Source organism: Anoplophora glabripennis, unplaced genomic scaffold, assembly GCF_000390285.2.
Source record: "Anoplophora glabripennis isolate ALB-LARVAE unplaced genomic scaffold, Agla_2.0 scaffold49, whole genome shotgun sequence".
Classification (NCBI taxonomy): domain Eukaryota; kingdom Metazoa; phylum Arthropoda; class Insecta; order Coleoptera; family Cerambycidae; genus Anoplophora; species Anoplophora glabripennis.
Window position 1 is genome coordinate 229,797 of NW_019417201.1, and position 20,254 is coordinate 250,050.

Sequence of the window (20,254 nt, forward strand, 5' to 3'; positions counted from 1 at the left end):
AAAAATGTCATAGGGGTTGATTATTTCAACCCCTTACAAAAATAGTTCAGGGTTGAAAAAATTTCAAAAAGTGTAGTTTTATTGACAGATAATGTTCACCAAGTTTGGTTTCTTTAGCTTGATGTACGTGGAAGATAAAAAAGAAAAACAATTTTTTTTTGTAATTTTAGGAGGGGCGTAACTTTTCAGGGGAGGGTTTTTTCAAAAAATTTTATACCAAAGACCCCTATTAATTTTCATCGGAGAATCGCCCCTTGATTTTTTTCGGTGTTATTTAGATACACCCTGTATAAGTTTTGTTTCTTGAGGCATTCCCCACATTCAGTCAAAATTTCACGTCAATCGGTTCAATTATAAAGAATTCAGAGGTAAAAACCCTGAGTAAGTGGACTATTAAGAACAAACAATCTTACTTGGATAAAATGCTACTTAAAACACTTATACAATAAATAATTATCTCACTAGAGATTTAAAAAATTTAGTCACTAGTGACCTTACGCACTAGCTAACATTTTACGTAGTAGGGCAAGTAGTAGTAAAAAGACACGTTGAGCATGATGAATGGCAACAGCACAGCTGCCAAGAAAAACATACGAATCGTGAACTGATTTTAATAGACCACGTACTTGAGGAATCGACAATTCTTCCACTTCCAACATATAAGCCCATATTATTTGAATAATTTATTTCATGATCATACCGATTTGGGCGCTTCGAGGCTCCACGGGAGCTTTTTGCATCGGCATTAGCCGTGCGACCTTCTTAATACAGTAGCAATTTATGCATTGATTAGCTTATAAAAAGAATATTTTAAATCGATATTAGCAAATAGACCTTCGAATATAAATTAGAAACGACATTTTTGCCTCTGCGTTAAAATAGTGTGGGAGGTAGGCAAGACAGTGATTAATGGTGTACGTTTCGGAAATAAATCGGGGCGCAAAATTTTGGTAAAATTGAACAAACCCGAAGAATGTCGAGGTTACGGAATATGGTACGAGCGGTGTATTTTACGATATTCGATTCGTTATTAAGCCGAAAAGATAAATTGTAATGGAATGTAGGTGGTACGTTTCTTATAAACCGCCAAGTGCTCTTTCGTGTTATGTCCATAATTAGAATCCGGCACTGTCGGTCGCTCTATTAGTTTGTTGTGTTTAGAAAAAAAATCGAGTATAAATGATATGGATATGGTCTGACCCAAATAGTAGGTTTATTACTTCATAATGCAGTAACACAATGCTACTGTTCTATATGATATCTTAATTTATGAATAATTCTTTTCCGAAACCAGTTACAATACAACAGCTACAAAATGGAAGCATGAAGGAAAAAATGTTTAATTTAAAGTGTTTGTTTTTGGGCTATTTGGAAACAAATCGGAAACATTAAACTGACTTAAACGTCAGCAACATAACTTTCTGCAATTGTGGCTGATTTCCACCCACCATGTATCTTGATTGCTAATACATCAACTCCTGTATTAAACAGTAACGTTGCCGATGTTATTCGGAATGAATGGCCTGTATATGTTTCAGGATGTTCTAGTTTAAAAAATTGTGCAATCTTAATATGAATCATAGAAATGGTACGAAATGCCTAAAAACTGGCCAAAAATGAAAAAAAAAGTTTCTCTTTGGAATTTTTTAAGTATCAGATTGGCAATAGGGATAGTTGTGCTATTCAAATTGACCGGTGGAAACAGTTTGCTGTTTATACTGGAGCTAGAATTAGAAGTCGAAGTACCCTATTGTGTGTTTCGTGGCCAACTAAGCGAACACAAAGTACATCACATGTTCAAAGTGCTGTAAAAATTTATTTATCGTTCTGATAAAGTCGTAATAAAATGGACGTTATTCCAGGAGGTATGTAAAGTATTTCAACATTATAAATTATTCATAATAAATTATTCGTTGTCCACTTATTTTCATTATTGTTTATGATAAATAATGTTTAAATTTATTACGAAAATCATTCAAAAGTGAACTTAAAAGTTATACAGGGTGTATCTAAATAACACCGAAAAAATTCAAGGGGCGATTCTCCGATGAAAATTAATAGGGGTCTTTGGTATAAAATTTTTTGAAAAAAACCTCCCTTGAAAAGTTACGCCCCTCCTAAAATTACAAAATAAAATTGTTTTTCTTTTTTATCTTCCACGTACATCAAGCTAAAGAAACCAAACTTGGTGAACATTATCTGTCAATAAAACTACACTTTTTGAATTTTTTTCAACCCTGAACTATTTTTGTAAGGGGTTGAAATAATCAACCCCTATGACATTTTTTCTTATAATTTTTTTTTCGATAAAATTTTTTCCTTTTAAAAAATATGTCTAAAAAACCCCATTCATTTACTAACTTTTTGATCTCTTCAAGTTTCTTCGAAAAGTTAAGGATTTATGACAAAAAAAAATAAATGTATTGTAATGTATTTTTAAAAAGATGAGCTGTTTAACGCGAGTGTATTTTGCCGAAAGATCTAGTGGCCTGTTCTTTACAATGGAATCCGTAGAAACAAATGTCAATGTCATTTATTGTCATATTAAATAACATTTTATTAAAAAACACTCAACCAAATAGTTGACCTATGATTCTACTAGGCTAAGAAGTTTGGAACTTAGACTAAAAGTGAACAAATGATGAATAATGTTATAACAGTAACAAAAAATAAAAATCTGTCGGATATTGACAATACAATCTACAAAAAATGTTGAAAATGATTGCCTTCAGCTTCAATACAAGCATCTACTCTTGTTCTCATAGAATTGCGTATGCGTTCAAATATTCCTGGTGAATTTTTTATCGTTTCACACCCTGCTACAATGCGGTTTCGCAAATCATTGATATCTTCAACTGGCCTTGAGTAGATCAAAGATTTCAGATATCCCCATATGCAAAAATCCAAAGGATTAAGGTCAGGGGAGCGGGCTGGCCAATTTACATATCCTCCTCGACCTATCCATCGATTGGCATACACCTCATCCAAGTGACGTCTTGCACGTATACTAAAGTGGGCTGGTGCACCGTCGTGCATAAACCATAAACGTTGCCTAATTTGAATGGGAACTTCTTCAAGAATAATAGGTAATTCTTCGAGAAGATGACAATATGAGTCACCATCTAATCGTCGTGGAAGAAAATAGGGACCAATTAAATGATCGTCGATAATTCCGAGCCACACATTTAATGAAAATTGATACTGATGATTTCCTTCAAAAAAGTCATGAGGATTTTCCTCAGCCCAAATATGATTGTTACGAAAATTTCTAATACAGTCTCTTGAGAAATTCGCCTCGTCAGTAAATAAAATATTTCTTAAGAACTGCGGCGCTTGGCCGATCATATTAATAAGCCATTGACAAAAAACCACACGTGGTAAAAAATCTCGAATCAGTAACGACTGCACCCGTTGGAGATGATAGGGATATAACTGTTGTTCTTTTAAAATTCTAAAAACTACCGAATGGCTTACATTTAGGACACGAGCTATTTTCCTGGTACTAGTTTCTGGGGATTCCTCAATTAAATTAAGTACGGCTTCATCGACAGCTTCAGTTCTAACTTCTCGGCTACGGCCACAGTCATGACTTCTCTTTTCAAATTTTCCAAGTTCCCGCAAGCGTTGGTGAATATTTGTGAACGTAGTATGGTGGGGTAATCTACGCTCTGGGTACTGTTCAGCATAAAGTCTTTGCGCTTCCAATGCATTACCGTTAGCATACCCATATGTAAAATGCATATCTGCCATTTCTAAATTCGAATAGTTAACCATATTTTCGGTTTATTAACTAATATTTTCTACACAAAATCATGAAACTTGTGAAATAGTAAGAAACAGTAACAATAAATGACATTGACATTTGTTTCTACGGATTCCATTGTAAAGAACAGGCCACTAGATCTTTCGGCAAAATACACTCGCGTTAAACAGCTCATCTTTTTAAAAATACATTACAATACATTTTTTTTTTTTGTCATAAATCCTTAACTTTTCGAAGAAACTTGAAGAGATCAAAAAGTTAGTAAATGAATGGGGTTTTTTAGACATATTTTTTAAAAGGAAAAAATTTTATCGAAAAAAAAATTATAAGAAAAAATGTCATAGGGGTTGATTATTTCAACCCCTTACAAAAATAGTTCAGGGTTGAAAAAAATTCAAAAAGTGTAGTTTTATTGACAGATAATGTTCACCAAGTTTGGTTTCTTTAGCTTGATGTACGTGGAAGATAAAAAAGAAAAACAATTTTTTTTTGTAATTTTAGGAGGGGCGTAACTTTTCAGGGAAGAGTTTTTTCAAAAAATTTTATATCAAAGACCCCTATTAATTTTCATCGGAGAATCGCCCCTTGAATTTTTTCGGTGTTATTTAGATACACGCTGTATATAAGGCACCATAAGGCTAAATTACTTATTGACCCGTAATCTTTGATCAATTTACTATAATATTATGAAAAAAGCATCTGCGCTTAGCTGCGCTTTCAATTTTACGATATGAATAAAGCAAAAGTTGCAATAAATTCAATTATTTCGTTAATGTCGAACAAAAAGTGAAAAGAGTATTGCACTTATTATAAAATAAGTAAAAATAATGTTTGGAAAAATACATATAAGTAGAATAGTAAAGGGCAATAAGTAAACAAAGAGAAAGAATACTCGAGTATGACATAGAAAAGGACAGTCGATGCATACTGGTTTTATAATTTCAGGAATCTAATTTCGTCAATTCACAGCCCCACAAAAAAAAGTGGAATATCTGAAAGACAAGACCCTGGTATCTATAGGTTTTTGGGGTGGCTGAAGCCGAAACCTGTGTCTGTTTGATCCTTTTGATACTTGACAGCTGTCTATAGATGCTGACAAAATGACAGAATAAATTATTTTTTTCAAGAAAATCATAACCGACGGTTTTTGGGAGTGATAATTCCAAATTTGACGTTGAAAATCACCCTTGACAGCCCATAGCTGCCAAAATAAAAAGGAATCGATATTGTCGAATCCAAGGGGATTTTGAAATTGCTGGTCACGAATATTTTCTAAGATATTGTCAATATGACACTTTTTCAGCGGTTGTCAATTGTCAATGTGTATGCAAAGACCCATAGGTATACATTTTCAGAAATAAATTCCTCAAACTATCGGCAAAAATTAGTTTTTTCCAAAAACAAGTAGATTTATCAAATTTCAAATTTGTTTTTAACATTTACCAGAACAATTGATAGAACCTCCTGGGTTGATAACCAGTGAAAAAAGTCCAATGCTTCTAACTTCTTGCTTTTCGACTACAACGTAGCTCTCGTAGTAGCATTATCCGCAAAGATATCGTCGTTTTTTTTTGTGGCACTGCAACAAAGTAGACCAACAGAGAACACAACAAATGCGCCCCATATCATACCATCTTTATACCGAGATCGTGACGTCGTCAAGAGTCTCGGGTCATTAGAATGGAAGAAAGGTATGTAACTCACTGAACAGTAGCCGCTCATTTTTCTTACATAATCAATACTCTCAGCGGAAACCGTAATATAACAAGTCATACCCACTAGTAATAAGCACGCTACCTATCTCCACGCTCGCTGTATTACGAAAAAATGAATAAAATAAACGCGAAGGAAAGGGAATCCAGTATTGAGTACACCAGCGGAATAATTTTTATCAATACAAAAAGATAAATAGATACCGTTCAAGTTAGATGAAATGTTACTGATGTTCTTTACGCATTTTACTTTTGATAATTAGCACTAATTAGTAAATTATTTAATCATTTTAATACTCGTATATGTCCATAGCAAATCAAACAAAAAGTAAAGTTGCAAACATAAAAGTAAGACAATAAAAAAATGCGCACCGAACAAAAAGAATTTTAGGTTTGTCACAATTGTTGAAGTAATTATTAGAGAAGATATATTTTGATTTTTGTGTGAACTCAGTTTTAATTTGTTCGTTGGCCCTATTATCAGTTTCGTATCGGGTAGAAAGTAATTCGTAATAACTTCTCGTTGACAGTATAACGCGACATAAAATGGTACAAGTCATTGACGCAGGTAACAAATAACAGAGGGCCCAAGACAGAACCCCGTGGAACCCCATATTTGAGAGATTGAGAGTCAGACATTACTTTATCGTCTATAGCTTGCTGACGATTGCTAAGATAGAAATTAATGAGAGAAATAAAATTTCTTTTAATAATTTCTTTTTTACAAAAAAGTGTCACGAAAGGCACAGTGGAAGGCTTTAGGTCACAGGACATGAAAACTTTATTGTCCCCTTATTTGATACTAATGATGTTGGTGACGATGTCCCTATGTCAATAGGATGTATCCTTACATTTCGTTGCAGTATCGAAATTGATTCAGTGGGTGGAATCAATTATAGCAGTTCATCATGATACCTTCATATGGTATTTACTGAAGAAAGAGAATCGATAATAATTGTTCTTCTACTGTAAAAATACCACAGGCATTCAGAAGGATAGACTGTTCCATAAATGAGACCAATTCCCCAGAAACCCAATTTGTCCTTGAAAATTCCCCATACAGCCCAATTGCCAAAAGTATCAATGAATATTTTAAATATCCAAAGACTCAATCAATTATTGCAACTCTTCAGCTTTTGGTGAACACTAGAAAATCTAAAAATGATAACGAACCTGGACATAAAAAGACAAAAATCAGTCCTGCAGATGGATTAGAAGAAACCATCTTATCCCCCAAGCTCCAAATTCTTCTACAACTTTACAATTAGCGAATTTTTCTTTGAAGTCTCGCTAATTCAATGATCTCTTTAGAAGTGGTCTTACAAAGGATCATATTACCCTTGAAGCTCTGAGAGCAGTTATAAAACTACACTTAAAGACTGCAGAGCAATGGTTTTTATCCTTATGTATCGCTCTAACAGTCTAATAGTAATTACTAAAAAAAATAAATAAAAACTAAAAGTTGAAGCAGTAGTCAATCACTTGTCTACAGGCTACAAGTTTCTGGTTAGAGTTTCTGACTCGAATCTGTCGAATGTTCAATTTTTAACTGATTTTTAGGTTTTAAGAACAGTTTTCCGGTGTTCGCTCAAAGCTGAAGAGTTGCAAGAGATTATTGAGTCTTTCAAAACCCAAAATATGTAATGAACTTCACGAATAAGGTTTGTTTGTTTCTAAGGCTGTGGCTCAAGGAGAAGCCTATTGAATGCGGCGTTTTGGCTGCGTTCTAGGTTTTAAGGATGGTGTTTGACAATTTAAAAAAACTAGTGTTCGAGCATTTTTCATGGAGGATTTGACGTCTGAGATTTCTTTCACGAGGCATCTTCGTATCCCGGAAGAGAATATTATGCTGCATTGCTCATGTATCTAGCACAGATTCATGTGAAATATTTTTAGGAAATTTAAGTTTTTTACCTTATATTGTTAGTATATTTATAAGATCAACCTGTTGTTCGTTGTGAATAATTTTTTTACCAATTCTAATATTCATAATAAAATATTAGGGCTTAAGATGCCTTATTGCAAGTCGTATTTTAGTTAAAATTTTTAATTAGTTTCTGGTTTATATAAAAACTATTCGTACCTACTGAAAAAAAATAAGAAGAAACTTATTTTATTTGGTTGAAAAGTACCTTCCCAGCACTGCAAATTTTTTAAAATAAATATTTGTCTTACATGCTTTTTTACGAAGACATGTTTATCAAAATTATACAGTTTGTTTGATTATAAAGACCCCAAGCTATAACTTGGTTACCCATTTTTGGACACCCTGAAGTATATATTCGTCACACTAGATGAGTGATGACGTCATCGATATTTCTTGAAATGGAATTGTATAAATTTTTTGGATGTTTTGATAGATTCATTTATTCTCTTTCTAACCATATGAAATTTGTATGTCTTTGCATACTTTGAAAAAACTTTCAGCTTTTGACTTTAGTTTATGATACTCGCTTTCTAAATCATCAAATGGAAGGTGCTGGAAAAACATTTTTGCATATCTGTCACAACAAAGCGTTATTTTTTGTAGAAAAGAATAAATGAAATAAAAATGAAGAGAGACACTAAAAAGAGTCAAGAGATACAAATGTACAATTTTTAGTGGGTTTATCTGAATATTACATAAAAACCGCAAGAAAACTACGTATTTTTTTCTACAAAAAAAAACGACTTGCTCGCTGACTCATCGTCAAATAAACAAAAAAGTTAGAACGACTTTTTTTGATTTAGGGCTTACTTTCAATGTTACAGGGAAAAAGATGTCGAAAAACGGGTAATTTTTCGCTATATTTTTATGTTCGTTGTTCCCCTAAATTTAGCAATGGTTTTTTGGAGTAGGCAGACTCGGATTCTTATTAGGAAATATAGAGTTGGACGCGACTTTTTATTTCGGCAAGCTGAATTTAACACAATAAATGCTAAATATTATGTACAATAACATATTAGTTTCCACAGTCATAAAAATGGGGGAAGATTCTTTATAGCCTAGTTAATTGTATAATTTTTATGTATATTCACGTTTTTCGCTTATAACTTTTTTCCGTTCATTTCCACGAGAAAACAGTAAAGTACCTACTTTTTTTCGTCTTCAAAAGACCTACAAAACTAGCCCTCAAGCGTCAAAAGATGTTGATTAGACCAAAAGTTATAAACAGAAGAAATTTATTTATGACTTTTGAATTAAACATTTATAAACTGCGTTATTATTACCAGAACCTTTTGGCATCGCATCCTTTCATTCCTTATCACTGTCTAATAACTCACACGAAATCTGGAATCGGTAAGTTGAATAGTTTACAAGTTATGACCTTATAAACAAATTAACTAATTATTAGTCTGGACGATCCCGAGGATCTTCCACAATCGCACTGATTTTTTTCATGGCAGATTTCATAATAATACATTGAAGTCTATCATTTTTTTTAATTTGAAATTTGCAACCTGGCAATTTTTTTTATTTTTTAGCCTTAGTTGCAAAATGAAATATACGACGCACGCGCGTGATATAGTCATGTATTATTACATATTAGGAAAGCTTATGAAAAGAGATTTAAGTTTAAAAAAAAATCGTCAAGATTCGTTGAAAAACAACGGAGTTACAGACTGTCAAATATATTATTTTCAAGCGAATTTCGCTTATTTAACGGCAGGACTATGAATATTATCGTCATTTTCTTCGAACTCGCTATCGTTCGCTTCCCCCACCCTTCCGCCGCGCCACGGCTCGCCGAAAGATCAAGCGACCCACTGACTTGACAATATTTCTTATGTACCTAACATACTTCCACAAATAAAATATTTTTATCTGGGAAAGTACTCGGGTTGCCGGTTATGACAGTATTTTTTTGCCGCTACCAATCTAATTTGTTTAACAATAGGCCGTAAACTTGGACAGTCTGTAACTCTATTGTTTTTCATCGAATCTTGATGATTTTTTTTTAACTTAAAGCTCTTTTCATAAGCTTTCCGAATATGTATGTAATATATAACTATATCACGCTCGTGCGTCGTATATTCCATTTTGCAATTAAGGCTGAAAAATAAAAAATTTCCAGGTTGCAAATTTGAAATTAAAAAAAAATTTTAGATTTCATTGTATTATTATGAAATCTATCATGAAAAAAATCAGTGCGATTGTGAAAGATGCTCGGGATCGTCCAGACTAATAATTAGTTGATTTGTTTATAAGGCCATAACTTGTAAACTATTCAATTTACCGATTCCAGATTTCGTGTGAGTTGTTAGACAGTGATAAGGAATGAGAGGATGCGATGCCAAAGCTTTCTGGTAATAATAACTCAGTTTATAAATGTTTAATTCAAAAGTCATAAATACACTTCTCCTGTTTATAACTTTTGATCTAATCAATATTTTTTGACGCTCGAGGGGTAGTTTTGTAGGTCTTTTGAAGACGAAAAAAAAGTACTTTACTGTTTTCTCGTGGAAATGAACGGAAAAAAGTTATAAGCGAAAAACGTGAATTTACGTAAAAATTATACAATTAACCAGCCTTCTTAAAATCTTCCCCCCATTTTTATGACTGTGGAAATTAATAATTATTGTACATAATATGTATTTAGCATCTATAGAGATAAATTCAGCTTGCCGAAACAAAAAGTCGCGAAATGGTCATTTCCTAACTCTTTTTCCTGGCCTAAGTTCTACATAATATTTGAGATTTTTCTGTACAACAAAATAGATGACTTCAAATAAAAACGCCTCGAATGCTCTATCGCTATGATAATTGTTTTAATAAACCGTACAAACTTCATTCAAATTGGCTAAAGCGTTTATTTTTAACTCTTTAACAACCCGGTATACACTTTACAGGTTATCCAAAAACGGGTAATCGAGTCGGGGCCTTTATAATTGAGCAGACTGTATGTATATGCTGTTCGTTATAACCGAAATAGACTATTTTTTGTGCATGTGTAATTCAATTTAGATGCTCTTGCTTTTAAAGCTAAAATATACTTAAATTCACCAGTATTTATGCTTACAAATATGTTTTAAAGTTGACTGACTGACTGACAAAACGTTGAAGTTCCTTTGTTCCTGGTAAAATAACGTTTATTTGCTCTGAAGCAGACTTAGGCTCGTTATATCCTTAGGAATAATATAATTCATTAGGAAACGTTCCGTACTGTACATCATCCTCGCTTAAGCATATTACGAGTATAATATTCTCGACCGCTCGACAACTGACATATAATAAACAGATCAATCTTCCCACCGACCTTGACATACTGTAACTGTAACCACAGAGCGAGAAACGGTCCCATCCGATTAAGAATCTTTCCCGTGCTGGCTCCGTAAATATCTAATCTCCAATAATAACACCGATCATCTTGGCCGGTACAAAAAGGTTTCCCATCCCGTGCCATATTAATATTTTCTTCCAACTCGTTCCAGTCATGCTCGTATGCCAACGAGCCTTATCCGAATGATCTAATCGTTCATTACAATACAAACGGGTATGTTACAATACAGACACCGTCTCTAATACAAGCTAATGGATAATTTATTCCGGCTTGCCGCGCGGATTGTACCGGCGTCACAGTTGGATTGGTTGTGGTTAAGAATGTACCCGCCTATGCGGGGCAAAGTCACTCCCATTGGCTCCGAGCCAAGAGCGCTTCGGGACGCACAATACATTGTTATGAGGTACACGTCGTGTAGAAAGTTTTCGTAAATGGGTTTTGTGGAATTTGCGGAATTTGGTACGATATGTATTGGAAATTTTAATTCGGCCCGAGTTGATTGTTAAGTCGGTGGGCGTTTCGCGAGGTATTTCGAGGTATGGAATCGGTCATTTAATTTCTTGTTCTCCTTTTCATACGCTGAAAACTTAACAGTAGGTACTTTCTAAAGAATTACTTGTTTAGTACAGTTGTCAAATTAATTAATTCAAGAATCAAAGATGATTAATGCTAGAACGCATCTAAAAATGCTCGAGAGTTGAATGACCTGAGAAAAGGCAGCTTAAGAGCACGACAATGTTGTATCTAGTTCCGACAAATGTGTTATTTTTATAATTTGCCAGAAGGAGACTAGATTAATTAGTGATCCTAAACATTCTGGCCAACTCGATCAACACAAAACATCGAAGCAGTTCGTGAGAGTGTTGCTGAGAGTCCAGGAACATCAAATCTCTACCGTCGTCAAGAATTAGACATTTCGAGAAGCTCTCTACAACATATTCTTATGAAAGATTTGTTTCTTCATTCTGTAACAAAAGCCGGGACGCGTAGTAATTTATTTGTTAGTTCTGGGAACGGATGGGCCAAAAAGTAAAATATTTCAGTCAACACTAATTTATCGGAAAGTTAATGGTTTTCAAGTGGGCTTAACGTCGCCAAGACCATCCTTCGGGGAAACTTCACGAAATTTAGCAATATTTTCTGAACAAGTTCACTTAGAGTCGGGGCCATGTGTTGAGCAGGTATAAAGAGAGAAATCGATATTTTTAATAACGCGCGAAATCACGAGAAGAGCGTAGAGGTTCCAAAGTAGAATTAAATCAAATTGTTAAATTGATAGTAATTGGAAAAGAAAGTAATAGATGAAATAGCTGGTTTTTTGACGGATTTTCCAAGCTATAAGGATATATTAAATGACTATCGCTACACGGAGTCACTAGAGGAAGGCTAGGGTTACTTGTAAGTAAGTTTAGTTTCAAAATTATTTAGACAATTGTAAAATCAGTCAATTAGATAAGTATTAACATGGCATAGTTATGCCAAAGCGTCCCGATATTTAGGGTTTCCGCCAGTAAGATAAGAACAGAAATGTCTGGACCCAAGAAATGGGCGTGTCAAAGCGCAGTGTCGAATTCAGGAGAAATATCCGAAAAAAGGGCAGTTCTTCCTTGGGTTTCACATTGAGCAGTCTACTTAGTTTTAGAGTCTCGGGTTAATTTAATAATGGATAAAGTCATTCCAAATTTTGCTATGGATCGTGCATTCTCTGAATCTCGGTACGCTGTCGCGTGTCAATAAAGTAATTAATAATGCTTTTCGAGCCGTTGTGTAGTTTGCTTGTTTGTTTGTTTTGTTTTTATTGTTATTAAAACCCTGTACAGCCAGTCACTGGATTACATTCTACGTGAGCATTGGATGGTAAGTGCTTGAAATTCATTCTCTGAACATTTCTAAGTTCACACGTATTAATTAAAGTATAATGATAATTATAAACTCCCTTTCGAGAATTGAATAGTAAACTCTTTTGAAATCCAGACTCGTTATGATACTGGTCATAACGATATATAGGTAGATAAAGAAATAGCCCCTCAGGTAGCCCTTATAAGCCTCAGGCTTATAAGGTTCAATTGACTCAAGAACTGAAGATTATTGACCATGCAAAGCTAAGAAATTGTTGGATGGATTTTGGAACAAGTGGATGCTGATTTCTTGAAAAAAATCATTCTCAGCGATTAGGCTCAGTTTCATTTTGATGGCATTCTTAATTGACAAAATTGTCGCATTTGGGGTTCCGAAAATCCAGGAGTGATTGTTGTGAGACAAATGCATCCACAATGTAACAATATTTGGTGTGGATTTTGGACTGGAGTCGTCATTGGACCATTCTTCTTCGAAAATGCAACTGGTCAGGCAATAACAGTTAATGGTGCTCGTTATCGCGACATGATATTCCAGTTTTTTTTTTACCTAAATTGCAAGATATGGATGTAGACGACATAAGGTTTCAAGAAGACGGCGCTACAAGCCTTACAGCCCGAGAAACAATGCAGTAACAGCGTTTCCTGGTCGTGTAATTTCCCGTTTTGGTGGTCAAATTTGGCCAGCCACATCATGCGATTGGACGTTTTTCTTTGGGGTTCTTTGAAGTTTAAGACTTATGCTATCAAACCCACGACCACCCATGCCTTGAAGGAAGAAACTGAGCGCAGTATCAACGAAATTCATCCGTAATTTATGCAAAATGGTAATCGGAAATTTCGACAAAAGAAAACGTATACAGGGTGGTCCGTTTTTCATGGCTCACCATTGGCATCTGGGAAACAGTAAGATATACAGGGTGGCACAAATTAGAAAAAAGTTGCGTACTTTCAGTATCATTAAAGTAAACTAAACGTATCAAAGATATTTGCTGCCGCTTCTGAAATATTGTGAAAAAACTAAAAATAGCGATTTTAGAAAATGCCATCTAGCGTCTTTATTTCACAACAGAAAGAGCTGAAATTTGGTAGTGGGGGATAAGAAGGTACTGAAAACTTGGAGGTACCTACACCATTTCTATATACATAATGAGTATATTATTTAACACTTACATCATCAATTGTTTCCTACACAAATAATAATTAATTGCTTCTTTTAAATAAAATATAACATTTATTCTGTGGTTGGATTTTCTTATGCAAATTTCATAGAAGCCACTTAATTTTTCTTTGTTTGACAAAACGAAATTTTAATTTTATTGCCCATGCAAACACGAAGCTATTGTTACGGATCAACTTAGATCAGATAAGTAATGAATACATTATTAAAGTTTAATCTTATCCACCAATTGAATCCAGCGTTATGCTGATGGTACGATTTTTGCGACAGAAGTTCAGGACAAGCATTTTAGTTAAGCAGATTACATTCATCAAATTGACTTTTAAAACAAAAATAAGTTGTAATTTTATTATTCATCTATCTATAACTGAATTATTGAATCTCAATTTCTTGGTCTAAAGAGCATAAAATTGGTATAAAAATAGTACTGAGGCAATCAAGATTTCTGTTGCTATCTAGTTTTCAAATTGGCTATTAGCAAACCAAGATCTACTAGATTGGCAATGGTAACAACGACCAACAGCGTTAACAAAGATTGGGTTAGGTTACCAATTAGGAAAGGGAAGAATCCGGTTGAAAGTTAGAGACAGAGAATTATGTAGGTATTCTTGTGGAAAAAAAAATTGGCGCGAATCTATTATCTTTCGAAAATTTGGTCGGCCATCTTGGATCCGCCATCTTGAATTTGTCAAAATTGACCTCGGATCCGTGATCAGCGACCCCGAAAACCCCCGTATACCAAATTTGGCGCAATTCTGTTATTTTTTGAAAATTCGTGATATCTGACATTGATCCGTTTTTTTGAGGTTAGAAAATGAACCATCAATTTTGTCCGCGGATTCACGTTCGGCGGGGTCTTAACCATATAAATGAACGTTTGAATATAGAAAATTGTTTCTTTGTATTTTTCCTAGCACTTTTTCGTGAATTTCTGCTATTTTTGACCTGTTTTTTGAGGTTAGGAAATTCCTGTGCTCAATTCTGACACCGTATTCGTGATCAGGAGGCAAAAATACTGCGGATAACATATTAATGTCGCATGAAAAGTACATACAACTTTTTTTTTGTGTGGCTGTGTAATTTTTAAATATTTTAGGCAAATCTTTTGAAAAAAACCTATTTACTATAGATGGAACTATTACATAATGTCAAAAACCTCTATCTAAATTTAAAATTTATATCTCAACAAATACTTTAATAAAACCAGGAAAACGCTCTATTAAATCCATAATTTACAGACTGATTGATATACAGTTTAATTATGGTTTCGAAAACATACTGTAGCTGTATAAAACCATTTATTACCTAAACATTTACCCATAAACCTGTCGCAGGGATTTCTTAACGCTAAATATCAATAAATCTGGCACATTCGAACTTCATCTTTCCCTAAAATTAAGTCACATACAGAAAACGGGAAATGTTTATTTGTTCGAAGCTCTCGTATTGACGTTTTGTTTATTTTAAAACGTCGTGTTGCCATCATTCTCGCAATTGAAGACTTTAATTTACTACTAATGTCTCGAGGAATTCACTCAGCGTTCGTAATAGAAACATGTAGGGGGAAGCGGCGCATCTTCTAGCCTTAGTTCGTTTTTAATTTCTATCAATACAAGGAATATATAATTCTTTTTAGATTAACCAAAACAAATTAAAAGATCTAAGTGAAAGGAATATAAAATATGTAGAACTGGAAGTAATAGGGCAAGGGTAGCAGAAAAGGTTAAAAAAATTATTTACTAAAAAAGTCATATATTAGAAACATTGAAAAAAAAAAGATTACAATAGCGACATAACATATCTTTCACAACAGTTGTTTGCAAGGCTACCAAAGTCCAGTCCAGTCAATTGTCTGCCACATTATCTTCTTTAAGGTGGACCAACCACCGTATAGTCCAGGTCTGATTTCGTCTGACTTCTTTCTATTTGGAAATTTACCCAAGCACCTTTAGGGATGTCATTTTCCAAACGATAACAATTGAACTGATGCCTAGTTTGAAGGCCAACGGATATTATTAGTCCATTATCGTTGCTAGGCAAGTATATCCAAACTATGGAAGGTTATGTTGAAGTAAAATCATAGAAAATGGGAATTCTTTAGTTTCACTGTCAAAAAAACTCTTCTAGGTCCTCTTATTATTGTCAGATTACTTGAAACCATAAAGCACTTCCTAAAAGTACTAGATTGGTGGTCCTCATTTTAGCAAAATGGTCCCATCATAAATAAAGAAGCAAATCCTTGGATTAGATTTAAGGGTGACTATTTTTCACAATACGCCCAGAGATTTTAGTCGGAAAAGATTGGGCAATACCCAATTGACACAAACAGTATCAAATATAAGATCAAAGTCGTTGTATTAGTTTAGTTTATGGGTAGTACCGACTATTTGTGGCTTGGATACTACCGTTGAGAAAGACAACTTCCTTAAAATTGGAATATTGTATCAAAATGACATCATAGTCCATATAAACCCTCAGAATTAGCTTCTGAAGAGTGAGTTATTGAAATTAAAATGTAGCAAGTCAAATTAATGAAGCAGTGAAATGAAATAGATATCTTACAATGTAAACAGTTTATTTTTATTGCCTTCTGTAATTATTCCGTGAAGCAAAATATTCACATTTAATGTTTTTGTTGATTGTATTACATAACAAGCATTTTAGATCACATAAAAGACGTCAGCTTACTTCCTAGTACATTAATTCAAAGTTAGATAACCAAAAAGATTTTTTAATTGATTTTGTATGAAGATTATGCCTCTTCCTCTATGTCCAATACAAAGATGTGTTGATGGTTAGCGAACAAATGATTCGTACATTAGTTTAAAAAGTATACGTTTATAATTAGTCCCGATCATAACATTTTTAGCCAACTGATACATGTTAATTCGATATATCAGGATATATAAAAAAATAATAGAACTGAATGATTGAAAATGTTATTATGCAGTTGTTGCAGGCTTTACTTTCACCCTTACCTAATATACCATTAATTTGGAGTTAATTTGTTTCCATTAAATATGCATAGTCGTTCGTAACCCGCTGAGGTAAGTCCGAAACAATTAACAATTATTACTTTGGGCTTGATAAGTAAATTATATGTTGTGGGCATATGAATTTTTCATTAAATTATAAATTGCTATACTAAAATTTATTAAACAGTCCAATGTTATTTGCGTCAGCATGCATAGATATCTCAATATTAATTATAATATATGTAATGATATAAAAAAATCGCTTAAAGCAAATTTGCATTAGTTCATATCTTATTGCCTAAGGAGCTATAGTGCACATTTCAATTCCGAGGATAATGTTTGAGTGATATAATCCATAATCGTTTTGTATAAATGCAACTGAATTTCGTTGATACGGCGATCAATTTCCTCCTCCAAGATGTGAGAGGTCGTGGACTTCTTGGCATGGATCGGGACTTCATAAACTCGCATGGTCTGTGCAGCGAATTATGATCACCAAAACGGGAAATTACACTACCAGGAAGTGACTCATATGTATGGCATGTGACACCGTCTTGTTGAAAACACATCCATATCTTGCAATTTAGGCACTATTTAAGCCAAACCCATTAAAATATATTCAAACAAATAGAAATCATTTGCTAGTTCAAACCACAAATAATAGATACCTCTGTGTATACTATTTTGTAGTCACGAACTGGACAGTTAAGTAAAAAAACAGACGTGTTGGTGATAGAATTCGAGCAGATCGATACGGTAAATATAAAACAACAACAAGAAGAAGAACAACAGCAACAACAACAACCACAACGCCAGCAGCAGCAGCATCAGGAATAACAACAGCAATAACATGTATAGCAGCAGCAGCAGCAGCAGCAGCAGCAGCAGCAGCAGCAGCAGCAGCAGCAGCAGCAGCAGCAGCGGCAGCAGTAGCAGCAACAGGAACAACTAAAGCAGGCTTCTTTAATCTATAATAATATTCCTTACTAAGTACAGGAACAACAACAACAACAACAACAACAACAACAACAACAACAACAACAACAACAACAACAATAGCAGCAACAACAACAACAATAACAACAACAACAACACCAGCAGCAGTAACAACAGTAACAACTAAAGCGGACTTCTGTAATCTATAATCAAAGTATACGTTACTAAATAAGAGCATTTTCCATTTTAAAATAGTTTTGCAATTAGTTAAATAAAATTGTGCACACGGTAGCCAACTTCTTCCTTACCCCATATCATTTTATCCTGGCTGTCGTAAAAGTGTTATCTGGATATCACCACCCTTTTGGTAAGTTGCATAGTTCCCTGTTCACTTGTGGCCATTTGATTCATTACAGTCCACTACTTACTGTATAATAGCTCGATACTAAACAGGTACAAAAAAATTGGATTATCATTAACTGATATTGCCTGAGCAACGCATTTTCGAAGAAGAATAGTCCAATGATGATTCCAATCCAAAATACGCACCAAACAGTTGTGGATGCATTTGTTTCTCAACGATCACTCGTGGATTTTCTGAACCCTAAATGCGACATTTTTGTCGCTTAAAAAAGCCATGAACATGAACATGAGCGTCATAGTTGAAGGCTTCAGTTCTTGAGTCAATTGAACTTTGTAAGTATGAAGATGCAAATCTTTCGTGAGGATACGCTGTGGAGAGCTTCTCGAGATGTCCAATTCTTAACCTTGACTTTGTGTTGAACGGACTGCTGAAGGATGCCCAGGGAGTTTAAAATCACTAATTAATTCAGTCTCCATAAATGTTTCAATTAGTCTCTTCAGAGTTGATGAAGTTAAATCACCATTCTGACTATATTTTGTACGAAAATTACGAACTGTACTTTTATTATTTTTAAAATATTGCTGAACAATGAAAACGCGTTGTTTTTTCATGTAGCGCTCAATTTTTAATAACCCTGAAGTCTCATCTGTCATACTGTCTTTTTTTTCGTTGGCAACTCTCTACCGCACAAATGGCGCAAAATTCAAATCTTGCGCGGATTCTGGGGCACCCGATATATGTCAAATCAATGTGTTAAATAAATTATTTCTTTCAGATTAAAACATGCACTTTAGGTTTTTGGTAAACAATACGTTTTTAACTTTGAGATGTATTTTACTAATGTTGATTTCAAGTAATCTGTCTCGGACATCCCCACTTGCCCCCATGCGTGATTTGAAGCGTTTATTGGAAAAGGACGCACAATACTTGAGGCTTATTTTAAGTTGATTTACTAACAGTACACTAAAATAACATTTTATCAAGAAATTCTCTGCCTCTCTGGCCACGTGTGCTTTTGCCTTCATTTTTTTATTTTTATAAGTTTTATTCTAATAATGCGTTATCGGATATTTTCCATTAGGGATACTCTGAAGAACTGTTTCCTCTCTTCATGTACGGGCTATTTTTATAACGGCGTTTCGGGCGTAATTGCTGGCATATTTTAAAACGGGCGTGCACGGATTTTATTCGACAAATTATGGAGTCCCTAATTTTCTTCGTTTTATATTTCACATCGCAGAATACATATTACTAAATCAAACATATTTTCTTATAAAAATCAAATCAGTTCCCATACTAAAGTCAACAAAAATATTAAAGGAGGAGAAAAATTTCCAATTTTTTTTGTGATTTTTGAGAAAATGGCCGTATTAAAAAAAAAGAAGCATCTTGAAGCTTGAAGATTGTAGTTTTGTTTTTTTTGAGTATCAATCTCGGCGCAATCAATAGAAATAATGTAATGCAAAAATTTTATAATTTTTTTTTTCAAAACTGCACATAGGCAGTTAGTTTGACGTATACAGGCTGTTACAAATTCGCTTCTCACTACAGGGATCTCGAAAATGGTAAGAGATACTAATTAGCTTAAATAGGGACAAAGTTGCGTAATCAGGGGACCAACATTATGCCTCTAAAAAAATCAAGGCTAACATGATTAGTTTCCGAAATATTTGAAAAAAAACTAAATTTTGGAAATTCGTTTTTGTTTCATTTCAGCCTTGTTTGAAAAGAGAAGAACACTTTCTCATGCCCACTTTTTGCCCTCTATTGAATGGCATAATCAATTTTTATATATAACGTTTCGTCTCTCCAGGACCATCATCAACTTCATTTTTTTAAATACGGCCCTAGAAATTTTATTACATTTTTTGTACGCCTTCATGATCCCCAGCCTCAGCCCAAACCAGATTCAGACGTTTTGTCTCGAAAAATTCATCTTCAGTGTATTCGTTCCAAATTTAACTAAATTTTTTATTTAGATTTTTTGTTTATTGCATTATCGTACACTGTAAGTGTCGTTAGACCCTGTGAAATCCATATAGTTATTTAAACTATTACTACTACGCATTAAAATAAAAAATTATTCCAGTTTTATTCCCATGTACATAGTTATTTCTAGGCTTCTCGAGTGCTCAAAATTCAAACAAATTCCGATCTATTTTTTTCAGGATATTCATACAAATACATCCGACATGCTCTTTTTGTAA